The sequence below is a fragment of the Pongo abelii genome, chromosome 7 (assembly GCF_028885655.2).
Source record: "Pongo abelii isolate AG06213 chromosome 7, NHGRI_mPonAbe1-v2.0_pri, whole genome shotgun sequence".
In the NCBI taxonomy this organism is placed as follows: Eukaryota; Metazoa; Chordata; class Mammalia; order Primates; family Hominidae; genus Pongo; species Pongo abelii.
In genome coordinates, this window is record NC_071992.2 from 75890804 (window position 1) to 75901132 (window position 10329).

The 10329-nt window shown below is 48.1% G+C and overlaps 1 pseudogene; it reads left to right on the forward strand.

The window, feature by feature from the left end:
• The first annotated feature begins 1704 nt into the window (after positions 1-1704).
• Positions 1705-2105, forward strand: LOC100462368 (interferon-induced transmembrane protein 3-like; annotated as a pseudogene).
• The last annotated feature ends 8224 nt before the right edge of the window (positions 2106-10329 follow it).

Genomic DNA, 10329 nt, shown 5'->3' on the forward strand with positions numbered 1-10329 from the left:
GGCATTGGCTCTTACGCTTGTGCAATAAAACCACATTCGGCTTGTTCCCTAAGGTGAGGGCAGAAATGACTGGACGGAATGCCCACCTGCCCATACAGTTTGAAGAGAACAGTCCAAGCGCTCAAATAGTTCGAAACCTTTTAAGAAATCAGAAATAGTAGGAAACATTGCATCTGAAGTCACAGAATATGTTAATGTTAACCCGTGTGGCTGGAATAAATGTGCAAGCTGATGTGTTAATCTCTGATGTATTTGGAGATATTTCCTTTACGTAAATCATTTAAACTGTCCACAAGATAACTTCATTTTCTACAGAGTCCAATTTGATTTTAACATTTTTTCAAGATCATGTGAGTTTATCATTTTCTTTTTCGTTTCATTGAATGGTAGCAGTCTGAGATAGTCACATGCCCATCCCGGGTCCAGTTGTATAACTTTTAACAAGTTATTAAACATCCTCATGCCTCAGTTTCTTCATTTATAAAGTGGGGATAATAGTATCCACAGCCGGGCACGGTGGTTCATGTCTGTAATCCCAGCACTTTGGGAGGCTGAGGCAGACAGATCACTTGAGGTCAGGAGTTCGAGACCAGCCTGGTCAACACGGTAAAATCCTGTCTCTACCAAAAATATAAAAAATTAGCCAGGTGTGGTGGCACGTACCTGTAATCACAGCTACTTGGCAGGCTGAAGCAGGAGAATCGCTTGAACTCGGGAGGTGGAGGTTGCACTGAGCCAAGATCATGCCACTGCACTCCAGCCTGGGTGACAGCGAGAATCCAACTTAAAATAATAATAATAACAATAATAACAATAATAATAGTATCGACCTCTGAGGGTGTTTCTCACCATGCAAACATTGTTGCATGGTCCAAAAGTGTTATGCATTGAAGATACATGGAGAGCAATGCCTATCCCTGACTTCCTGGCTCTTAGGGATCAGGGAGAAAAATGGAGGTGTAAGAAGGCATAATAATAATAATAATGATAACAATAATGATAATTTTACATGGTGTTAAGCTAAGAAGAAAAAGAATAGGTTACGAGGGTGATTTGATGGATTTGAGGGAAGGCCTCCCTGAGGTGGAGACATTTAAATGGAAGAATTAAAAAAATAAATTAGCCAGGCAAGGGCTAGGTATTGCAGGCAGAGGAAGGGGTGCGTGCAAAGGCCCTGAGGTGTGAATGTCTTTAAAGGCTGAAGAATCCAAGCAGGTGGAGGCATGTGCTATGGGCTGATGGAGTCAATTGGCAGTAGGCAGGTCCAGGTGGTGGTGGCTTGTAGGCCCAGAGAAGCAGTTGGAGTTTTCCTGAGTTCAGTGCGAAGCCACTGGAAGCCTTTAACACAAGGGCAGAACCTGATCTCATTCACAATTTTTTTTTTTGAGACAGAGTCTCACTCTGTCACCCCAGCTGGAGTGCAGTGGTGCAATCTCGGCTCACTGCAACCTTCACTTCCTGGGTTCAAGTGATTCTGCTGCCTCAGCCTCCAGAGTAGGTGGGATTACAGGTGCCCACCAGCATGCCTGGCTAATTTTTTTTTTTTTTTTTTTTTTTAGTAGAGAAGGGGTTTCGCCATGTTAGCCAGGATGGTTTTGATCTCCTGACCTCGGCCTCCCAAAGTGCTGGGATTACAGGTGTGAGCCACCATGCCTCATTCACATTTTTAAAAGAGCTCCTGACAGCTGCTCTTCGCTGGACACCATGAACCACACAGTCCAAACCTTCTTCATTCCCTCAAACACCGGCCACCCTGCAACTATGAGATGCTCAAGGAGGAGTAAGAGGTGGCTGTGCTGGGGGTGCCCTACAACCTTCCTCCCTCAACGTCCACCATGATCCACATCTGCAGCAAGACCTCTGTGCCCGATCACGTCATCTGGTCCCTGTTTAACAACCGCTTCATGAACTCCTGCTGCTTGGGCTTCATAGCATTCGCCTACTCCATGAAGTCTAGGGACAAGAAGATGGTTGGTGACCTGATCAGGACCCAGGCTTATGCCCCCACTGCCAAGTGCCTGAACATCTGGGCCCTGGTTCTGTACATCCTCATGATCATTCTGTTTATCATCATCCCAGTGTTGATCTTCCAAGTCTATCGATAGAACAGGAGGCAGCATCCAGGCCAGGAGCTCTGACCATGACCTGCCTCCCAAGCACTCCACCTTCCATTCCTTGCCCTGTATCAGCCCTTTATCCTCACACACTTTTCTACAATGGCATTCAATAAAGTGCACATGTTCCTGAAAAAAAAAAAGCGCTCCCTAGCTAGAGGGTGGAGAGGGGACTAGGGAAGGAATAGAAGCCAGGGCTTTCATTGTAAGGATTAAATGAGATAATGAATGTGTAGCATTCAGTGTCATAACTGACCCATCATCATTTCCCAGTTCATGTTAGTCATTTCTATTAATAATTATGATCTATATTATTAATAATAGTACTTCCTTGGTATCATAATCTGATTGTATAAACTCAACGTGTACACCAGAAACTAAATGTCCTCTCTGATTTCATTCACTACAGTGTCAGAAAAAAAAGTTGTTAGAAAAAATTCCCAGTCTGTGGCCTGGGGGTTAGGGAACCCCGGGTTTAGAGAAGACTCAAGCCTACTGCGTCTGAGTCGGGAGATGGGAAATGAGTTTACTGGCCTAGATGAAGCTCAGGTTAATGTTGATTCCCAAGTTCTTCACCTTATTATGGCCCACATAGTTAGCTGGATGTGCCAAGTGCAAACTTTTTGCTGAACCAGTTTGTGAAACACTTTTCACTAATTAGTATACCAATCTATATAAGAAGGCACTGCTTAAAAATACTTTGTTTTCCAGAAATCACAATCCAGTACAGTACTTACTTTCATGAGATTTACTTCTGACCCAACCAAGGATACAAGCAGAGAGAATGTGTGTTTGGAGAGCTGGCATTCATGCAAATTTCAAGCTTTGAGAAAGGGATTTACTGGCTATCCAAAATCAAAGGCATGTACTTCTCAACCTCTAGGCAGTAGGACGGGATTGTATTCCTGTCTGACCAATGGGAAATTGGAGGCACAGTAGGCCTGAGTCTTCTCTAGACCAGGGGTCCCCAACCCCCGGGCCATGGACCAGGATTGGCATTTATAGCCGCTCCCCGTTGTTCCCCTTACCACCTGAGCCCCACCTCCTGTCGGATCAGTGTTGGCACTAGATTCTCATAGGAGTGCAAACCCTGTTGTGACCCGTGCATGTGAAGTATCTGGGTTGCATGCTCCTTATGAGAATCTAATGCCTGAAAATCTGCCAGTGTCTCCCATCACCCCCAGATGGGACCATTTAGTTTCAGGAAAACAAACTCAAGGGTCTTGCTGAGTCTACATTATGCTGAGTTGTATAATTATTTCCTTATATATTACAATGTAATAATAATAGATATAAAATGCACAATAAATGTAATGCACTTGAATCATCCCAAAACCATCCCCCCACATCTGTGGAAAATTTGTTTTCCACAAAATGGTCCCTGGTGCTGAAAAGGTTGGGGATCACTGCTCTAGACCAAGAAAAAGCACAGAGTAAATGTGGGAGCAAAATGCTGAAGAACTTTGCTGACTCTTCTCAAAGCCTCATTTTTCCCATCTATTGAATGGCTGTAATAATCATGCCTTCCTTTTAAGGTTGCTGTGAGGATTGAGGGAGAGAATTCATAAATGTGTTTCCATTGGATCTGACACAAAAAGAGCTGGACAGTTGTTAATTGTTGAGGCTATCATTGTTACTCAAAGACCAAAGTACCTGCTCTACTCCATTTGACCCATTTAATTCTAGATTTAAAAAGGCTGGTTCTGATAGTCTAAGTAGAACTGCTTTGGAGACCAGAAAATGTTAGTGTGATGACCTCCAGCATCCTATCTATGACACTAATTTGATCCTTGAGCCAGGATGAAACCTGAAAAAGAGCCCTTGGGCCACTGGCTCCAGCTGTGGGGTCTTCCGAGCGTCCCCTTTAACGTGGCAGACTCACAGCTTTGCGAGAGATGGCTTTCCCAAAACTGCCTGAAATTACACTAGTAACCTGGGAGTTTGATAAGCCAAGGGGTCTGGGGTTTCAATTCCCTCTGTCCTCTGCTATTCTAACTCGCAGTAATTATCTTTGTAATGCTCTAATGCTGAATAATGATGCTGCTAATGCAGGCTGCACTTCGCGCACAGGTGCCAGCTGTTACCTCGCCGGGCAGCTGACCGCGCGGTGCACACTTAGGCGCATTCACTGAGCCCAGCCCCAGCCCACACCAACTAAACAAAGAAAACCCAGGCCTTCCTACCGATCCACCCCGCCCCTCTCCCTCGGCCTTAAGGAGGCCCTTCTCCCTCCCTTCCCGGCCCACGCTCTCCTCCTCCACCCCTCCCTCACTTCTTCCCCTAACAGCCCTCCCTCCTCCCTTCGGTGGTTTCTTCCTGCAGCAGAAATCCAGGAAACCGCCCCCCACATTTCCTTTACCCACGATTTTCTCCAGAGTCTGACTCACACACAATTCAGCTTGATTTGGAGTTCCCTTTTCTCTGCCCCATGAGAAACCCCAGCTCTCCCATTCATTTCTGGGAGTACAGGCTTGCCAGATAAGGTTGCTTATTTTTGAGTCTGATAATTGACCTTTCATCATGGGGGTCGGGGGGAGGCATATTGAAGACAAATTACCAAAGAACAAATGTGAAGCTGTTGGCTTTACACACACACACACACACAAAGACCCTTTACATATTTGTCCATAGAACAGCCTTCAGCAGACAACATCTGCAGGATGAGTCGTTTTTCCGTAACTTTAATCTCGTAATTCATTGTTTCTCTTGTGCTGGTTACAGTAGCTAAGAGGGTGGAACTGCAGGACAATTTGTCACACAAACAAATTTAAATGTGGACCGAGGGGTTTGCCCACCTTATGATGAGTGGTTGACTTGTGGCCAAAAACACAAAACAAAAACAAAAACAAGAGGTGGGGTTGATGAGGTCTTGGGGACAAGAGTTGCAGTTTCGAAACAGAGTGGAGGCTCCTTTAATCTTGACAGCCCGAATGCTACAGGGGTCACAGCACATCTGCTCCGGAGGAAAGACAAAGGGCAAGGTGGGGCCACGGTAGCCCGCGCGGGGCTCTTGGCGGGCTGGGGACGGCGGGCGCCGAGCTGGGCGCGAGTGGAGGGGCCGGCAGCTTTGTGCGCCCCCGCCAGTGCCCGCCCGCAGCCCCGCCGCAGCGTTTAACCTTGACTTCTCCCTCCTCGCTTCTGGCACGGCAGGAAAGCCTGTCCAGATGGGCGTTCTGAGTGTGACGACGTCCCCTCCCGCCCCCGCGCTCTCGCGCAGATGTCGCACGCTGCCCTGGGTCCCGCCACACCGCCCACCAAGGCCGCGGGCCCTGCGCGCCCGGGGCAGGCGGGCACACCCCGCACCCTCTCCGCCCGCCCGCCCCCGGCGCCCTTCGCATTCCCTTCTTCGGCCCTGGCCCCTCGGACCAGAGCGCCCAGGCCAGCTCAGGGTGTTCCCGTGGGGGTCTCCGGGAACAATGGTGAGCCTGTGCTCTGCTGGCTGGGGGGGCGTCGTCCCCGCAGCTGGCGCGTCCCTCCAGACTGAGCGCCCAGCGCCCCCCGCGGCCCTAAGTTGGACCACCTCGCGGGGTGCTGCGGCCGGGTCAGGAGGGGACATCTGAGGCCCGAGAGACCCGCGCTCATGGACAAGTGTCGCCCGCGCCGGGCAAGGCCGTGGAGACAGACCACGCAGTGACAGGCCGGAGGCGGCTCGAGGGATCCATAATTTATGATGTTGTTCTTACCAGTCCGGTTTGGGATTTCACAAGCTTTGTCAGTTTCCTTCCCATTTGTTGCTTCCGTCTGTCCTTTTGGAGAAAACTCTTTCCCTCCCCAGGACAGAAGCAGTTGCCCTACTGAATTAATGTGATAAGGAGAAAAAAAAAGGGATTGATGGTTAAGAGAATGAGTGAACACAGGTAAGGGGGTGGGGCTGAAAGAGAGGTTGCTTAGTCCTTTGTGTACCTTCGACCAATTTTACCCAGACCATGAAGAAAAAAGTAAAGCCATTTTCAGAGAGATGGGGTGGAGGGTTCATGCTGAGAGGTAGTGAGAGTAGATCTTCCTCACCACTACCACCAATCATCCTCCTCAATTACAAATAAGCCCCTTGGCCCTAAGATTTTTCTTTTTTCTTTTTCTTCTTCTTCTTTTTTTTTTTTGAGACGGAGTCTCTCTCTGTCACCCAGGATGGAGTGCAATGGCACAATCTCGGCTCACTGTAACCTCCAACTCCCGGGTTCTAGTGATTCTCCTGCCTCAGCCTCTGGAGTAGCTGGGATTACAGGCGCCCACTACCGTGCCGGGCTAATTTTTGTATTTTTAGTAGAGATGGGGTTTAGCCATATTGGCCTGGCTGGATTCGTACTCCTGACCTCAGGTGATCCACCCGCCTCAGCCTCCCAAAGTGCTGGGATTACAGGCGTGAGCCCCCGTGCCTGGCCAAGATTTTTCTTAAAGCGCTGCAGGGCGCACCAAAATGAACTTGGGTCTCCAGAAGGTAAGGGGTTAATTGTTCCTCCTTGCAGCTCCCGATCTGGGCTGATCCCTGGGAGGGACCCGCGTTGAGGCACTGCAGCCTTAGTGCTCCTAACTTAGGATACATTTGGGGACCCTTGGGCAAAAGGACACACCTGTCTTGAAAATTCCTTAAGTTGCTTTAGTGATTGGGGAAAACTTTATGGATTTTATTAACTTTTAGTGCAATGAATAAATGTTAGGCACAACAAAGAGCCCTGAACTAGCTGGGGGAAGTTTTTCTCAGGCCACTTTTCCAGTTTTGTTTTGCTTTTTTCTTGAAAAGGAATTTATTCTAGACCCCTTCCTTTTCTCCTTTGGACTTGGTGTTGCTAAACGGAACTCAGGCCAGAGCAGCTGTTGCAAATGCCTGCTGCGGTTGCCTCTGCAACACAGGCCTGTAAAGACGAGTAAGAAGAGGTTTGAAGTGAGTAGCTCCCTCCCAGATGCTGCCAGTGCAGAGGCAAGGGGAGGGTGGTTCCATCCAGGGGCTGCTGCCATTGCTCCTGTGGGTGAGGAGGGGACAGGCATGGGAAGAGCCACGAACTCCAGAGCCAGCAGCCCCTGCAGATGGCTGGGTCATTTTGTGGTTTACAAATGACCAAGTCAGGTTGAAGCCATAGTCACTGTGGTTACAGGCACCCGTGATTAGTCACACAGTTAGTGACCCAGTTACGGCACACCCTCTTTTAAAAAGGACATTATTCAACATCTTGCTAGCTTGATTTCAGAAATGGTCCCTGTATATAAGGAAAATGAAAACTGCAAGGGGTGGGGGATTGAAATCTAGGGTGTGTATTTAGGACTGCCAGGAGTTTGGTCTGCTGAAAAGGAGCACAGGTGGGGTGTGACTTTTGTGGCAAGTAGAATTCCACTGAACTTGAACTAGAGATTGCCTTCCAAGTTCAGGTATGACCCTTTCACAGGGGAGTCTCAAAGGGGTCTGGGAGAGAAAGACAAGGGCCTCCTGAGCTTCGACTTGGCTCATGTGTTTGTGGCCATCTGTGAAAAGAAAGTGGGGAGTGAGGAAAGCAGGAAGGGGAAGAAGAACCCTGAATATGGAGACTTGTGTGGGTTTCTACTTTTTAAAAATAGCATTTCTTTTACCACAATGCTGCAGGAACTTGTAAACATGAATCCCCAGCAATAGTAAACAAATTAGTCTAAGTTCTTTTATGTGAAAAGTAAGTAGAGCAAGTGTCTCTTGGTCTCTGTCTCTCTGTCTCTTTGACTCTCTCATTTTTTTTTTCACTAAGAGAAAATGCAAAACAAAAATATCCCCTCCTCTTAAAAGCTTCTTTGCTGGTGAGTGTTTGTCCAGGAACAAATAGTCTTTTATTCGAATGGTGTCCAAAAGTTCATAAGCAAAAAAAGTGCCCAACGTCTGGTTACCCACAATACAGTCTCTGGCTACATAGTGGAGCTTTTCTGTCCTGAATTTGTGATCTGCTATCAGAGTCCTTTAATTTCTCTGAACAGAAGCCTTTTTGGAAGAAGAAAGGATGGGGGTGGGGAGCAGGGAGCAACACTGGAATCGGTCTTTTTTTTTTTTTTTTCTTTTTGCTGTTTTCTTCCAGTCAGCAAGTAGTGCTTGGATTCTTCTGATCTTTCCCAGCATCTTCCTGAGGTGCGGGCCACGGAAGGGTTAAGGAGGCTGCGGGCAGGTTTCCCTGCAGGGGTGGGGCAGCTGGGCAGGCACCACCCACCCCTGAGGCCCTTTATCTCCTTTGGAGATTTTCTTTTTACAGCGTGTTTAATGCAATCTTCAGTGATGACCGTCTTTTTAAAGCCATAGGTTTCCTTTAACTGTCGGGAGTCTACAGATATTCTCGACATTCCAAATGTAGGATCTGGTGAGATGAAAGGAAAGAGGCAACCGATTAGGGAGAAGATGGACTATTGTTTTGAGAGATGGGCAAAAATAATGATTTGAAACTAAATTTTAATTGCTGATAAACAATCATTTTAAACATTTGGCTGCTTTTTGTGGGTGGAAGCTTCCATTTCAATGAATTCAATTTGACACACTTTTACAGAGCAGCCTTGGTAAAAGCCAGGTGCTCTCCTATGTGCCCCAGATGCAGGTGAGAACAGGGTACCCCAAGGCCATGCTCTCATGGAACTTTTATGGGGTGGTGGGGGCTAGGAAGTAATTTTAAAAATAACTTTTGGATAGAGATAAGTGCCTTGAAGATAATAGAATAGAGAGGTTTCTCTGAGGAGTTGATATTTGAGCCAACCATGGTGCCCCTTGGAAGACATGGTCCAGGCAGAGATCCACATAAAGGCCTGAGGCTGAAATGAGCCGCGTGGAGGCCCCTGTCACTGGGATGGGGAGAAATAGAGTGGAGAAGGGGTTCAGGGTCCCTTCACCCACCGATTCCTCTGTGCTTACCAGAGTTGGTGATTTGCACAACCCCAGGGGTGCTGTCATTACTGTGGGCTGCCTGTAACCAGCATCTACTGTGATTCAGGTCCAGTTGCAAGCCAGTAACACAGCTGACAGTTCAGACCCCATCCCTTTTATCTGTAAATCTCCTTTGCCTTGACTTTAAAGCCAGCCATATTTATTGAAAGCAGCAGAAGCAGCAGAACAAAGACAAATAAATGGTGTCTGATGTGCAGGAGGGAGGTGCAAAGGAGTGTGTCTTGGGAGCTGGCAGACTGGTGGGAGGGGCTGGGTTACAAAGGTTTGAGGTGAGAGATCCATGACTCATCCAATGGAGGACAAATATTCCTCTCAGGTGAATTTTGTACCCACTGGAAGCAGTCCTCTCTGACGTGGGCAGGGCTTCCTTTCTCCTCTTCCTTTGATTCTCCTTCTGCCTATATGTCCCAGAGGCCTGAAATTCAGTCCCCGAATCTGCCCCACATGTCTTCCTGGAGGCCTGCGGCTCTTCACTCACACTCTCTGGCCTGGGTGGTGAGTCCAAAGATTTGATTGTTCTCCCCACAAAAGCACCAAGTCAACTCGGAGTTCCTGGGAAAAGAGGTTCTCTCTCCTCCCTTCATGCTTCTCTCTCTTTTTTTTTCTTTCTTTTTTTTAGATGGAGTCTCACTCTGTCACCCAGGCTGGAGTGCAGTGGCACCATCTTGGCTCACTGCAACCTCCTCCTCCCGGGTTCAAGTGATTCTCCTACCTCAGCCTCCCAAGTAGCTGGGATTACAGGTGCATGCCACCACACCTTGCTAATTTTTTTGTATTTTTCGTAGAGATGGGGTTTCACCATGTTGGCCAGGCTGGCCTGGAACTCCTGACTTCAAATGATCTGCCTGCCTCGGCCTCCCAAAATGATGGGATTACAGGCGTGAGCCACCGTGCCCGGTCCCTGCTTCTCTTTTTTCCTAAACTTAGGTTCTTGATGGACAAGTGTTTTCTAGTCCTTGGGAAGAAATATGAGGGAGAGGAAGAAATAAAGGAAGAGTAAATGAGGCAGCAGGAAGAAGAGGAACTAGGGGCTGAGGTGGGGGTGGGAGGACTCTTCGGCCTTCACCCCCGGGTCTCCATGTTGGGGAAAGAATTGTTGTCAGGTGTAAGTAAACTCAGGCGCTAAGATTGACTGTTTCTGGCATCTTTTAAAATGGGGTGCTGTGGACACCCCAGCTGTTTGCCTCAGGCAGGTCCCCTAGTGGGGTCTCTAAATGGGTGGGTCTGCCCACCTCCTGTTCCTTTCAGGGTCTCTGTCTCCTGCCAGGGCTGCAGGGAGCTTTACGCATGGGCCCTGGGAAGTTGATTGGAAGCTAGCAGTTCATCTCTGCT